The sequence below is a fragment of the Triticum dicoccoides genome, chromosome 3B (genome assembly GCF_002162155.2).
Source record: "Triticum dicoccoides isolate Atlit2015 ecotype Zavitan chromosome 3B, WEW_v2.0, whole genome shotgun sequence".
NCBI lineage: Eukaryota > Viridiplantae > Streptophyta > Magnoliopsida > Poales > Poaceae > Triticum > Triticum dicoccoides.
Window position 1 is genome coordinate 853,933,815 of NC_041385.1, and position 13,313 is coordinate 853,947,127.

The 13,313-nt window shown below is 40.2% G+C and overlaps 1 long non-coding RNA gene across 4 annotated transcripts; it reads right to left on the bottom strand.

The window, feature by feature from the left end:
* Positions 1 to 4,598: 4,598 nt before the first annotated feature.
* LOC119278960 lies at positions 4,599 to 9,013 on the bottom strand. 4 transcript variants are annotated; one of them, XR_005138020.1, is made up of 7 exons: positions 8,334 to 9,013; positions 8,032 to 8,171; positions 7,217 to 7,375; positions 6,729 to 7,063; positions 6,145 to 6,219; positions 5,985 to 6,049; positions 4,599 to 4,865 (listed from the first exon to the last, which is right to left on the bottom strand). It is a non-coding gene; the product is annotated as an uncharacterized LOC119278960 (long non-coding RNA). The 4 variants fall into 4 exon arrangements; XR_005138019.1 differs by having other exon boundaries at positions 6,756 to 7,063; positions 8,334 to 9,012; XR_005138021.1 differs by having other exon boundaries at positions 5,998 to 6,049; positions 6,767 to 7,063; positions 8,334 to 9,010.
* Between the last annotated feature and the right edge of the window lie 4,300 nt (positions 9,014 to 13,313).

Below are 13,313 nucleotides of genomic sequence, written 5' to 3' on the forward strand. Positions count from 1 at the left end.
AGATTTTTTTATTCAATTTTTTAAAAAGAAATTGAACTAGGGTTTCAAAAATGTTAATCAAGCATTTGGGAATGTTAAATGTGTATAGAAAAATATTGACCATGTATTAAAAACAATTATTTTTTATCATGTATGTAAAAATGTTATCAAGGATTTGAAAAAATATTGAACAAATATTTCATATGTTAATCAATTATTTTAAAAATGTTAAATGTGTATAGATAAAATGTTGACCATGCATTAAAAAATGTTGATTTTTATTTGATCATTAGTATAGAAATGTTTGTCAACCATTTTAAAAAGTGTCGAATATGTATTTTAAAAATGTTATTCAAGCATTTAATTTTTTTAAAATGTGTTTATAAAATACGTTGGCCATGTATTAAAATTTTGAACATTTATATAATAATTTAAATCAAACATTTGAAAATATGTTGAAAAAGTATATGGAAAATGTTAATCAAACATTTGAAGAATGTTAAGTCTGTATAAAAAAATGTTTATCATGTGTTAAAAAAGAAATCTTGTATTTGAAAATTGTTAAACAAGAATTTGAAAATGTTTGAAAGTGTGTATAGAAAAATGTTAACCGCGTATTCCAAAAAATTAAATCTTGTATTTGAAAAGTGTTAATAAAAAATTTTAAAAAATATGTATGAAAAAATGTTGATGATGTATTAAAAAATCGTAAATTTCTTTTGGAAAAATGTTAATTTTTGTAGCCGTAAACTACATAAACACTAATCTATCCCATTGGTGATTTCCTTGTATCCTTTCTAGTAGGGCTTGGTTCGAACTTCAGCCGGGTTGTTTTTTGGCAAAAGTTTATACCGTAGGCATAAATTAACTTTTTAGTAGTAGGCACAAATCGAAACAAAAACTAAAACTTAGGAGCGTTGGACTATGAATCGTATGCATATATTTTTTCAGCGGTAGGGAAATATTATGAGGTCACAAAATAATGGGGCATGACAGAAAATAAGAATATTTTTATATTTTTATTATGATATACTAATGTAACTAAAATGCATATATACAATTAAGTCTGTGAGCCAGAATTCCATCGAACTGGCACCAAAGTTGGGCGTCCGGACTCATGCTAATGTACGCAGTCCCACCAAACCACTCTCCTACGCAAACCGCTCTCGGAACCACGCCCGCACTTCGATGTCGGCCAGCCACTCCAGAATGGATGTGACACGACGGCCTTGATGTCGGTCGGAGTGACCAGACAGGACGGGAGGGTGGTGCCGCTTCGATGCAGGCACGATGACCGAGAATGCGACTCTGGCCGCTGCGCCGCATTGAAGTAGCATAGATCCGTCTGCCCGGGCTAATTAAATAGGGCTCCGGCGTCAGCCAACCACATATCATCTCATCTCTTCTAGTCTTCTCACAACTGTAGGATCCGATCTAATCCTCTCCTGGACCAGCGAGATATGCAAGTCAGGCTCTTCTGGACTGTTCTCAGCGCCGGTAGAGGGATCTTCCTCCAGATCGTGGCGCCGCTGCGCGCGGTCTTTTGGTCCATCGTCCTCCTTTGTGCCATCAAAGGAGGAGGTTCTGCTCTTCGTGCATGACGAAGAGCAGTAGCAGCCGCCCCTCCTCGGCGAGGCTTTCGCAATGGACGAGGAGCTCCAGTGATAGTTTGAGCTCCCTTCGTGACCGCGGTTCAGCGACGTTCAAGTAGAATTTATCGACAAGTGTTTCGAGGCTTCGTCGTTGGAAGGGGCAAAAAGTTCACCAACGTTTTTACAACAAAATGATGTGCAAGCAGTGATATCTCATAAAAAAAATATAAATGTTATCGCACAAGGTGTTTTCTCAATGTGATTATTGGACTTTCTTTCGTCATTTTTTTCCCGTATTAAACTAATTTGGCTCTCTTTTTACACTGGTTTGGCTCTTTTTTGTATCATGATGACACACTATGTCTGTGCCCCTCGAGATATTACAATCATTGAATCAATCGTGTCTGCCCCAAGAAAACCAAGTTTGTGGACATTGCAGATGCCTTGTTATCAAACGATGAGTTGGAATACCTTATAAAAGATTATATGTTCTTGCACAGCGGTGTAAGATCAATCGCTTAAACTTTGTACTTAATAATATAAAACATATATAATATCTAATAACATAAATATATTTGAAATGTGTAATTACAGGTGGTAAATGCTTTATATATATGCATGCTCATGGCCATCTACGAAACATTGCGAGTGAAAAGGAACACATTATTAACACGTTCGTCTTTCACCAGATAAAAAAGATGGAAAAAAGGCATAGACCCATCAAAATATTGTGATATGGTAGTATGGTACAACATGTTAATATTTATCTACAACAAGATAGGTTACTCTCAACACATTATAATGTTTTATTATTATTTATCTAATTGTGTCAACGACTTATATGATATTTACACCAACTATTTCTACTGATTAACATTCCCGGGTCCTATTGGTATCTATTAATCGTGACAAAAAACTATGAGATTCAAGTATTGCACTCACTTGGTGCTCAAGTCAAACGGAGTGACCTTACTACTAGGGTAACTACTATCAATTTTTTTTGGTTTATGGTTTCTAAGCTACGACTTGTAGATTTATCTTTCATATGCATTCATTGGTCGGTACATCTTATACGTCATAGACAAACATGCACGCCGTGTATATATTCTGAATCCTATCCATACATCATAGTAGCTAGAGATTAAAACTCGGAGGCAACAACGAGCTCGCAATAGCATAAGACGTCTGGAATTTCGAAAATTTATATATTTCATTATCATAACAGTCAAGATACAAGCATTTATTGTTGTTATTACTATACTCAAGATAATGTATTAATTTAGGAAATTGCATGGATATGTCTATCTATTTTGTTTTTGATTTTATTTTGTTGTAGAACGGTGGAGAATTGGTTCGTTCGGTTTGGACGGTAGGTATTCCCCATTGCACATTTTTAGACCTTCCACGTGAAATATTCATGCTAACTATGTATATTGCCTGTGCATGATGGTTTTGAGTTGATAAAGAAGTTTTTATTATACTTTCTGAAATATGATGGAAATGAAGCTAAAGGCAACATTCCTAATATTGTGCGAGAATATTTTAAGCGCAACATGCAGATCTTAATTTCTAACATATTATTTATTGAATCACCGCCCTCTATATGTACATCATTCGATCAATAATGTTTTTTTTATCAAATTACGTTACAAGTGAAAGTGGATTTCAATTATTATCTAATTTTGCATTTGCTATCTTATCTATACATATGAATTTTGACATGCATTATGTTTATATATAACTCCAGCAAAATAATTCAAAAGTCTTTGGCAATGCACGGGGTTGTGGCCGTCGACGTCGACGATGTATGCGGACTCCGTGGTGACGACGAGCGGCAGGGCGTCGCGGCATTGCTGCATCTCCGTCGTGCGCTGGTGGACTAGGTCGCGCCAGGACCGACAACCGGCGGCGCGATGTCCATGGGAGCCGCAACAGGATCTCCACCACAAGCTCCGTGGGGATGTCCTCCATCGCAACCGCGGCGGCTCATCAGGTTCCGATATTTAGGCCTGTTTGTTCGGATCCGTTCCGTCTTTAAGACTTTGATGCTCGACTTGTTCTTTTGATAGTTGGAGCCGCAGTGAATATGACCTGAGGTGTTGGCGCCGGTTCACTTCCATAGTTGTAGCGGAATCGTAACAGACAAGTTTTTTAACGGAAACGGAAATTACCCACGTTTATTTACGTAATAGTCCGTCATGACACATCCCAGCCCATGTGTCAAGTCACCATCAGTACTGCAGTCAACCTGCTGCCTAGCACAACAACATCAACCATGCCACCAATACAAATTTTGCTATGCCTGGAAAGGCTAGTGTTGCAATTATGGGATAAAACAGCATTTATGGCATCATAAAACTGGAGTGATCTTATTTTCACCTCTACTGTCGAACATTTAAAATAAATAAAGCATCACTCATGGCAATGCACACCATTGCTTGAGGAACTAATAGATTAGCAGTAAACACTATAAGAAATATGTCAACTTGTGACCACCACTATTGGTCACTGAAAGGTCATGGTTTTTCATTTGCGACATTTTTGTGACCAAAAACAGAAGGTCAAAAGCTGGCGGTCGTAAACTGACTATAGCGACCTTTCTTCTGGAATGGTTGAAGACGTTTATGACCAAAATATGTCCACTGTGGCATTTTGGTCACTAACAACCTCCCCAGGCCACATAGGCATCCAGCGTGGCAAGCTGATGTGGCACAAGATTCAGCCCGGTCCAATTCGGTTTTCTACATGGGCCTAGCCCAACAATTCGGCCTTTTAATGTATTTTTTTCCTATGAATTTTTTGTTAGCTTAATGGATCAAGCCCAACATTGCAGCCTTTTTATTTTGGGACCATGGCCTTTTTGTCTCAATAACTTCATTTTTTTTCTTTTTTTCTAAATTGGGTTCACTAGTCAGGTGGGTCCCCATTGTCAGGTTCTAGTACCGGGTCCTAGCCGTCAAGGCAATATTCTTCATTTTTTTATTTCATGCAAATAAATACCTGGTATTTAAATTGGCACACAGAAAACACACGAAATACTTCAAATGTTATCAACCATCAAAGTGCTAGATCATATAACACACATACAATGTGATCAGCATCAAGTTTACAATCATATAACAAGCTCCACAAGTGTACAATGAAGGATGACACATACAATCAGCATTACAACCTGAATTAGCATTACAACAAGTTTACAAATCAGCATTATACTGCTCCTAGATCCATCATGCATTGCTTCTTCCAACTTCTTCATGCTGGAGCTCACGACGAAACATGAATAGAGGCCACCATCTGCATGTTATAAAACAAAATGGTCAAGAACAAAATAAATTCGAACATGTTAACCTTTTGGCATAAATAACAATAGAACAATCAAAACGAGGCATAGTTATCAGTGAATACTAGTGAGGAACAACATCATAAAGATTAACAATGGGGATGCCGCAACTAGAAGGAGCAAGCTATTTTGTATTTGAGAAACAGAAAAAAAAAGTGCATCAAGTATTTCTCATAAGGTAATTGAACGTATGTGCACGCATTTAGACAAAAACAAGAGCTTGCACTGTACACATTAATTAGAACAGGATCGCAAGACACCTACACAAGCTAGGAGGACTCTTTCAATTTTAAAAAAAGACATTTCAAACTTTTAACAGGCGTAATCTTGAGTTTGACAAGTACACATTAATCTTAGCATAGCATCACTAGCTTTGTTGTTGTTTGCATATTATACGGGTAGTTGTCCGCCTAAACAAACACAAATGTGCAATGCTTGAGATACAGGTATGCAGGAACAGCACGCAATGCAATGATAATCTGAGAGCACATAATATCTCTCGAAGTGATACGTACAACAGTAGGTTGTGTATATGTACAACAATAAATAATACATACAACAATATCTGGAACACAGGTAGGAACTAGTATGGTTGCTTGTTGTTCATGAATGACAATCATTTGTGTGCGTACATCAAAAAGAAAACAGCAGGATTCAATTCAATCCGTCTTACCCATATATAGCAACCAACAGACATCTTTGTATTAGCGCAAAAGAGAAGTCCAGAATTCCCAAAAGGTTGCATTCTCACAAAATTTCAGATTCGCCTAAGGCTGGTCATAGTGGAGAGTAACTTAGACTAGTAACATACATATGTTACTAGTCTATGTTACTACCTTCATAGTGGGTAGTGTCATAGGTGTGGTAACATAGTTGCCTTCATTTATTACTTTGTAGACTCATTATGCATTGGAAACCGCTATGTGATGGTAACATATTATGTTACTCTATTTGCCTCTCTCCTCATTAACTACTTGCCACATCACCAATTTTGCTTATGTGGCATCTATGTTACTACCTATGTTACTCCCACTATGACCAGCCTAAGTGAGAATAATGGATGTCACATGCACCTCGAGTCGTTACCCGCGAAGTGCTACAGGAAGCGTGCCTCCACCTCGTCCGACAGCTGAAGAACCTGCTCAAAATTCCATGGCATATACAAATATCAATTCATTTTGTTTGTGTCTTGTAGGTATGAAACTTTTGTAAGAATTTGTAAGACGACATTACTTTGTCCGACGTGCTGAACGACGACCTCTTCACCTTCTACGAGAAAAGGTCTGTTGCTCGCTGTTGCTCCGACACCTGAGAGAGCATTTACGTGTCAGTTGCGCACAGCAAATTACACATCAGTTTAATCATATGCATCAATTTTGTTACAAGCTTTTCTTCAGAGTTGGGCTAGTCTGTTGCTACTACTGCAGTACTATCAGTGCACATCACCGTAGTCTACATCTGCAGCTGCCCATTCACTAGAACCACATAGATCACTAGTTGTGCTATTTGATATTAGTTGATAGTATTCCTTAATAATCATAACAAAAAATACATCTAATATCAAGTAGCATGGATGCACTAAACCCCGCCTCCAACCAGCTTGACCCTAAGCAGCAACTCAGTCTCAAGCCTACATAGTACATGCATTGAGAAGTTCAACGAATATGTAAATGTGTTCATGTACTGTACTGGATAGCAATTAGCAGACAACTGAAGACAACTGAAGCTTATCATTCATTTATTTGTACAAGCTGGGATTCATCTTCTATGCACTAGGTAGCTCTCAGCTCTCTAGCAAACAACGAAATGTACTGTACCAGGTAGAAATTAGCAATCTGGTCCACCTCAATCTTACCACCGGCTCTGTGTACAGCTGCTCAGCTCCTAGCTGCTGGCCTTCTATGCTGCACGTCTCTAGTCCCCAGTGCCAGGGTGCACACCTGCACACTGCCGTCCGCCGAGGAGACTATTGCCGCTGGCCGTGGCGACTGGGCGCGGTGGCCGGCACCGGCGCAGAAGCAGCAGGGCGCAGGCACGCAGCCATTGGCAGCCTGCTGGGGAAGGATGCAGCGTCCATCGAGAAGTAGGACGTGGAGTTAACATGGCCAGTCAGGATGCTGATGAACTGCTGGTTGTTGTTAGGCACATTGATCTGCATACAGAACATCATATCATGAGCGACATCAACTCATCAAGCGACATTGCTGCAATTACAAAAAAGAGGAGTTGCAATCACGGATCCAAACTCGAAATGCCCGGAGGGAGGAAGAGAGGGGGCGCTGTGAGGAGGAGTGGAGGGACTGACCTCATTGTCCTCTAGTAGGTTGTTTAATTCTCGCATTGCCTAGTGTAAGCAGTTTGCACAGCAACAGACACCAATGCCATGACTCACAGAGAGACCAGCTCCATCGAGTTGAAGAGCTCCGGCGGGATCTCGGTCAGATTCCAGAATCCAGTGACGCTCCTGCATGATCAAGGTCAATTGAACAACCGCTAGTAAGATGACTTGATAGATACACACGTGTAGGGAATCTGCCAAAATCGAGGTCAATTGAACTACCAAAACATCCTATATTTAGGAACAGAGGGAGCAATATCAATATCTGCACATGGCTACAGCTTACAAAATATGCAGAATGACTACAAGAATTGTTCGTCAGTCAACTAGCCAAATATTTGGGAATTTGAACTTCGATTGAATTGCATATGACATCAAAGTAAATAGCAGAGGCAAGCTGTGGACCATATAAGGTTTAGAGAAGGTGAATTTTCAGTGTGTGCAGTCACACGTCATCTCACATTGAATGGACAACTAGATCACCATAACATTATTGTGCAATTGGCATCATAGAGGAATTATTCGGCACCATATAAGTATCACCACATGTTAAGACGACATATGCAAGTGGAGGAGCACTGCAACTCAGTGGAGGCTCACGGCACTGCAATTTACTTCCCGTCAGAAGTCTAGTAGGCAAATGAATATTCAGTATGAAACTCTGAAATTAGTTCTCTAGAAATGCAGACATTCAGGGACTCAGCTACGATGGCACACGTAAAAAATTCCTCCATGAGATTTGAGAGTGGAGAGGAGGAAGGGAAGGCGCACATATATAGTACCTGATTTTGTCATGCCGACGCCCTGTCGATGATGGAGAGCGTCTTGTTGGGCTTACCGGGGATGAGGCGGATGAAGAGCTCCGGCTGGCGTCGAGCTTGCTCTTGTCCGTCAGGCTCTCGAGCCGGATCTTGTCAAGCGCCTGCAAGCAAAGTAGAGCAGCATTCGCGTGTGAGCAAATCGAGCCACCAATCAATCATCTCTGACTCTGACGACGAACGAACAAACAAGGCAGAGAGAGAAGCAGAGGAAACAGAGGAAGGAAGGAAGGAAGGAAGGAAGGAAGGAAGGAAGAGAGGAGTACATCTGACGAGTTGGAGATGAGCTCGCGGAGGAAGATCTCCTTGTTGGAGTAGAAGGTGTTGTTGATGAGCGAGAGCCGCCGCCCATCTGCACGTTCGTCGCCATGTCCTTCCGCTGCTGCTACTTGTCGAAGGAAACTTTGGGGAAGATGGGTGGATGGATGGGCTCCGCCACGCCCGCGACCTACACCGTCGACCTGCGCCGTCCGCGTAGTAGAGGAAGCAGAAGCCGGCGTTGCGCTCAGGATCGTCGTGGGCGCGCACGAGCTCCACCTTGTCGAGCTCGGCCGTGAGCCCAACGACCCCATCCCCCACGACGACATGGTCAAGTCGAGCGAAGGTGGAGAAGGGAGCGAGGGGCTCGGGCTGGCGGAGGGCCTGGTGGAGGGTGGGGCGTCGCAAGGAGAAGACGGCAGGGAGGAAGGGGACGGGATCGAGAGGAGCGGGTGGGGAAGGGAGGGGGTCGGAGTGGCGATGCTCCGCCAGATGCCGGCTGGAGTAGGAGCATCGGGGTCGATGCAGAGCAACAGGAGCCGAGGTTGTGCGTGCGCGGGCAGTAGAGGGGCTCGCCGGTGGCTCACCGAGGAAGAGATCCAGGAGGGGATGGGGAGGGAGGTGGCGGCGTGATCTGGAAGGCGAGGAGGAGCGGGTGGTGGTGCGCGGGCGCTGGCGGTGGGATCGGCTGAATTTTCTAGAAGGGCACCACACAAATTTTCACTAGATTTAGATCGCATTTTATGGATGAGGACCAATTTGTATGCGATATTTCTAGCTATTTTTCATCATTTTTCGAGTGCCCAAAATTAGTTTTTTTAAGGACCTACAATATATTTGTTGCAAAATTGGACCAAATCAATTTTCTAAAATAATAGGACATATTTAATGCACAATTGACCAAATGGTTGGGTCTCAACAGTTTTTATCCACCACTCGTGAAAAAGACAAATTTCCGTCGATTCAGCTGGAAGCGGGTCAAATTTAAACTGTAGCTACCTCGTACTTTGCTCTTTATTTTTTCCAAAAATCATTTCTATGTACATAAGTATCTATTTAATCAGAGAAACACCAAAAAAAACTCCAAGATTCAACCACTAGCTAGGAACGGTCATTCCCGCCGTTTTGCCGCATTTTGAAACGGGCGTAAAAAATTCAAAAAAATCAAAAAATTTGGAAAACCTTCGCATTGCGTCATTATATGTGACCAAGTTACCAGGAAAAAAATATAAATTTGTAATACGGTATTTATTTTAAAAAAGTGTTCATGGATACGAGCTATCAAAGTGAAGATTCATGGCTTTCAAGCCAAATGATCAATCTTATGGCCACATTCATGGCATAGTTTGTTCAAATGATCTCATATTGTGCACAAGGGTGCATCTTGGAATTCGAAACAATGTTGCCTACGGAAGTTTTCATTTTCTTTGCACGGAAAATTCATTTTTCATTTTCCGAGTGCCCAAAAGGAGGTTTTTTTGTGAAGAACTACCAAATAATTGTTGCAAAAATGGACCAAATCAATTTTATAAAATACTAGGCCATATATAATGCACAATTGACAAAATGGTTGGGTGAAAAAAGATTTGATCCACCTCTGGTGAAAAAGACAAATTGCGGTCGATTCAGTTGGAAACGGGTCAAATTTGAACTGTAGCTGCCTCATAGTTTGCTCTTTATTTTTCCTAAAAATCATTTCTAGGTACATAAGTATCTATTTAATCATAGAAACACCAAAAATATTCCAAGATTCAACCACTAGCTAGGAACGGTCAAGCCCGCCGTTTTGACCGCATTTTGAAACGGGCATAAAAAATTCAAAAAAAAATCAAAAAATTGGAAATACTTCGCATTGTGTCATTATATGTGACCAAGTTTTCAGGAAAAATAATAAACTTGTAATACGGTAATTGTTTTTAAAAAGTGTTCTCAGAAATGAGCTATCATGCGTGAAGAATCATGGCTTTCAAGCCAAATGATCAATCTTATGGCCACATTCATGGCATAGTTTGTTCAAATGATCTCATATTGTGCACAAGGGTACATCTTGAAATTTCAAACAATGTTTCCTAAGGAAGTTTTCATTTTCTTCGCACAGAAAATTCATTTTTCATTTTCTGAGTGCCCAAAAGGAGGTTTTTTTGTGAAGGAATTATCAAATAATTGTTGCAAAAATGGACCAAATCAATTTTATAAAATACTAGGCCATATATAATGCACAATTGACTAAATAGTTGGGTGAAAAAAGTTTTGATCCACCTCTGGTGAAAAAGAAAAATTACCGTCGATTTAGTTGGAAACGGGTCAAATTTGAACTACAGCTGCCTCATAGTTTGCTCTTTATTTCTTCCAAAAATCATTTCTAGGTAAATAAGTATCTATTTAATCAGAAATACATGGTTTGATGGCGAGACATCGAGGTTTGGACGGTGGCCGAGGGCCCCAACTCTAGAGCGTGTAAGCTCGCATGCCCGCCGCGTGGTCACCGCGTGACCGTGGCGTTGACATGTGTTCTGGGCGGCCTAGGCATGTTTAGTGGGTTGGGCACTCCCCAGGTAGGTGCTAGGAAGAAAATCACAACATAAGATTCTCACGAGGAGACCGATCGATGCTCAAATATGAATAAGCAGCCAAGTGTTTGATTTGCGGTACGGGAAATGCACATGGCTAATGGGCATGAGTTTGGGCTGAGGATGATCAGTTACTAAGAAGACCGTCTTCACAAATTTTCACCTCAAAAGGAGGAGCCTAGGTGGTACTTGCTTTACAAAGTACCACACTGAACATAAATACGAATATTGAAGCTGGGCTCAAAATAATGAATGGATTGAGCTGGCATTTGGTGGAGGATGGTTATTTGGGCATAGGAAAGCACTGTAGAAAATGGATACCATTTGGACATGCCAAAGTGGTACTTCCTTCACAAAGTGCTGCTCTGAACAGAATAGGAAAATGAATATTTTCAAATTATTTTTGAACTAGGCAAGGAATGTTTTTGACATATTTGATAAAGATATGGTCCAAAACATTTATGAGAATTTTTTGGGAATTTTTGGAATAACAGAAATATAGGTTGCTTCACAACCTAGGGCAAAAACTGCCACATGGACATGACACATAGGCAAAACTGATGAGATGGCGCCTAGTCATCACAACCCACCACAATCTACAAGGCTATGACCATCTATATTGGTCATTAACAACTAGAAATAAGGCATCGGACTAGCATTGTTTGCTTTGTGACCATTTCGTGTAAGGAAATTACGACCTTTCTGACCAAAATGGTCGCAATGGTTTAGGGTTTGGAGCCTCCCGAACAGCTTTTGACCAATTGGTCTGAAATGGTCATAGATCTATGACCAATTCTTCTAGGGTCACTGAAAAAAGGTCACTAGTTGGCATATTTCTTGTAGTGAAAATACTACAAGTCAGTGCATTATTTGGTTTCTGACAGAAATGAGAATTAAAATAAATCATAAAAGCTAGCCCAGCCGGAACAAAATGGACCTAATTATAGCCAAAGACGGAGGTGAAGTCTCATGCTACTGACCAACTCATAATTGCTTTGCTTTGCATTTCCTGTTGCATTGGCATTTGCATTGACTCTTAAACCATATGAAAAATCTTTCAGAGGGCCAACATTGATCAACTTGTCTCTCAGGACACCGTCGTGCCTTCCTGTTGCCTTTGACTTCATCAAATTCCTACAAAGAAGCAATAAAGAGCCACATTAGTGGCTACATAAGCGAGTAGAATAATAGTACTGACAAATATAGCCAATGACCAATGTCTAAAGGTACTAATCGCAACCACAATTCATTTTGGAGGTTACTTGATAATTAGCACGGACATGTGGGAAGAAGTGGCAGCTCACCTACGGCATGGAGCATAAAAAATATTAGGAGCTATTCCTTTCCCCGTCGTATGAACATGATGCCGCTGCCTTAAACCTTTATGCGCCCCTACTACCACCAGTCAATTAACAGGAGGAGTCTATTTGTATTTGCAGCAACACATGTTTAGGCAGCTTCAATAATATCTAAAAGATTATGCTGATTACAACAGCGACAAAGAGTAGTGTTTGGAATCAGATAACAAATCACTTGTATTCTATACCTAAACCATAAATATGAACAATTTCATAATTGAGCGAGTGCACCAATGATCTACTTATCAATGTATAGATATATCAAGCTTATCAGTGACAGTAAATTTATAACTGTCTACCTGAATCAGTGTTCTTACAGAAGCATATATGATCCAAGTAGGACAAAGCACAAAGGAAGCTGCCAAATTTATTTTCTTTTCGCTATCAACTATCCAGATGACATATTTTGTGCTTGTAGTGAAAAGAAAAGCAAATTTATAAAAACAATAACTCTGAACATTATTGAGTACTAAAGGGGTAAACACAAGTCTACTAAATTTGTATCACATGACCAATAACAATGTAATTAAAACAACACATGTTTGTATCAGATGGTAAAACACCTATTAAAATGCTAGACATAGCTTAAATGTTAAACCCATTGTTGTACTGCATACACAATATATCTCTACTCTGCCATAGTGTATAGCAAAACAACATGAAGATTAGCTCTACATGATAAGTGAACTCATGGGTACAGGGGATTGATCTTACCTTGAATGTCTTGCAGCAAAACATCTTGCTATGAAGGCAAAATCTCAAACACACAACATCTATCTTAGAACACCAGCATAACGACCTGAAGATCAGAGACAGAACACACATACATAAACATGGATAACTATGAGCAAATTGATGATTGAGAGAAGAGTACATAAATAGAAGATACACTTTTTCGCTAAGTTGTGTTAAACTATAAGACAATATGTTTAGTTTCAGGCATGAGAAAAAAAATAAGAAGCATAGGTAACGATAAACATAAATAACTCTTTTGCTAAAATCATGGTATAGATGACGCTGAGTGGTTGAGGTGCTCATGGCCCAACTAAAAATGATGGTA